The sequence below is a fragment of the Phymastichus coffea genome, unplaced genomic scaffold (genome assembly GCF_024137745.1).
Source record: "Phymastichus coffea isolate CEN01 unplaced genomic scaffold, Cenicafe_Pcof_1.1 PCOF00335, whole genome shotgun sequence".
NCBI classification, from domain to species: Eukaryota; Metazoa; Arthropoda; class Insecta; order Hymenoptera; family Eulophidae; genus Phymastichus; species Phymastichus coffea.
In genome coordinates, this window is record NW_026707146.1 from 7,501 (window position 1) to 10,000 (window position 2,500).

The 2,500-nt window shown below is 51.1% G+C and overlaps 1 pseudogene; it reads left to right on the plus strand.

Annotated features, from left to right (window-relative positions):
* Positions 1-2,500, plus strand: part of LOC131674901 (large subunit ribosomal RNA) — a 9,463-nt pseudogene that overhangs the window by 4,585 nt on the left and 2,378 nt on the right.

Genomic DNA, 2,500 nt, shown 5'->3' on the forward strand with positions numbered 1-2,500 from the left:
GAGGGGTTTGCCTGGGGGGGCAAGGGTGTACTTAGGGAAAAATGGGACTAGTGCAATATGTGTGATAGGGGGGGGGATAGAATGTATGCGGGTAGAGGAGTGTAAGTGGGGGGATGGGGTATGTGTGTGGGTAAAAGGGGAGGGAGGGGAGATGTATGTGGGATCTGTATACTTGAGGCCGAAAGGAAGTGTGCAAGAAGGGTTAGAATATATTGATGAGATGGTGAAGGTGGCGAGGGGCAAGAAGTTAATGATCGGGATGGATGCGAATGCCACATCATGGATGTGGCACAGCAAGGAGATAAAGAGGGGAACAGGAGCTGCAAGGAGGGGGGGAAGTGGTTGAGGAATGGTTAATGCGGTCAGATTTGGAGGTCATAAACTGCCCGACAGAACAGTACACCTTCTCGGGCCCACGCGGCCAGAGTGACATTGATGTCACACTGAGTGTGGGGACCGAGGAGGGGTGTATAATAGATTGGGAGGTGAGGGAGGAATGGCCACTAGGGGACCACAATCCCATAATAATAGATATGAGGGTGAGAATCGGGAGGGGAGAGGAGATAGGAAGGAAGGACAGGAGGATTAGGTGGAGGCAGGGAAAGTGCAATTGGGACAGATACGCGGAGGGACTGAGGGAGAAAGCGGAAATGACGGGGTGGGATAACTTCGTGAATATGGAGGTAAACGGGAAAGTTGCAATATTGAGTGAATGGATAACTAGTATGAATGATGAATGCATGAAAAGAGTGAAAGGGGGAGAGTAAGAAAAGAAGACTGACGTGGTGGACTGAGGAGCTAGGGGAATTGAGGAAAGAGGCTAAGAGGAGGAGGAGAGAGTACCAAAGACTGAGAAGGAGAGAAGGGGATGTAGACGGAAACAAATGGAGAGAGTGGAAAGACTGCATGCGGAAATATAAGGATAAGATTAAGGATGAGAAAGATAGAGACTGGCAGGAAACAGTGAGAAGGGAGGGAAACCGGGATCCATGGGGGAAAATATATAGGATATGTTTAGGAAAGTACGAGAAGAGTGGATTGGCGGGGTTGAGAGCAAAGAAGGGGTGGACGAGGACCTGGGAGGAGAGCGCTCTGGCTTTGCTGGAGGAATTCTTTCCGGCCTGCGAGGATAGGGATGCCGGGGGATGGGAGTGGGACGAGGAAGAAGGGACGATTTACGATGAACAGGAGTTGGATAACGCGGTGGAAAAGATGAGGATGGGAAGGACCCCGGGGATTGATGGGATAACGAATGAGATGGTGAAGGCAGCTTATGATGGATTGAAGAAGGAGATGAGGGAGATGTACGGGGATTGTCTGAGGAACGGGGTCTTTCCCGGGCCTTGGAAGGAGGCTTGGGTGGTGCCGCTGCTCAAGTCTCCGGACAAGGACCCGGCCGAAGTCCGCTCGTATCGTCCGGTGTCCCTCTTAAGCGGGCTAGGAAAGGTGTTGGAGAGGATGATGGTGGGAAGAATGGAGAAGATTATGGAAGGAAAATGGAATGAAATGCAATTTGGGTTTAGGAAGGGAAAGAGTACGGATGACGCGTGGAACAAAATGAAGGAGGTGGTGGGTGAGAGTGAATGTCAGTATGTATGTGGGGTGTTTGTGGATTTCCGGGGGGCATTTGATAATATAAGATGGGATTACGCGCTGGGAAAGATAAGAGAAATGGGGTGTAAAGGGTGGGATCTTAGATTATGGGGGGATTATTTCAGGGATAGAGTAGTATGGATGGGGAATGGTATGGATGAGGTGATGAGAGGGCTGGAGAAGGGAGCGCCGCAAGGGTCGATTGCGGGCCCCTTCATATGGAATGTTTGTATGAATGAGTTGATGGAGAAGTTGAGGGAAATGAACGAGGAGAGGCAGAGGGATGAATTGGAGAGGGGGCAGGAAGAGGGAGATGGAAGGAAATTCAGCGCCGTGGACCTGGCCTTTGCGGACGACCTTCTGCTCATAGTGGAGGGTAGTACCAGAGGAGAAGTGGAGGAATGGGCGAGGCGTAAGATGGTGGTGGTGCATGAATGGGGAGGAAAAGCAGGAGTAGAAGTGTCGGACGCGAAGACAGTGGCCATGGTGCTGAAGGGGGGGCTAAAGATGCGAAACAGGAGGATACATGTTAGGACTGGGCAGGGAGGAGAAGAAGTAGACAGAATGGTGAAGTTTGTGGATGAGGTGAAATACTTGGGGGTGAAAATGGGAGTGGGAATGGACTTTAAGGTGCATGTGAGGGGATTGAGGGAGAAGGTGATAGGAACTATGGGTAAGCTGAGGAGAGTAACGAGGAAGGAATGGGGGTTGAGGAAAAGGGTATTAAAGATAATGGTGAAGGGTTTGGTAGAGCCGGCAGTTATGTATGGTGTGAGTGCATGGGAAGAAGTGTTGGAATGGAAGGGAATCAGGGAGGAGCTCATTCGTTGCCAGAGGAAGGTCCTGTACGCCTGTACTCGGGCTTGCAGGACGGTCTCCACGGAGGCCATGCAGGTCCTATTTGGAT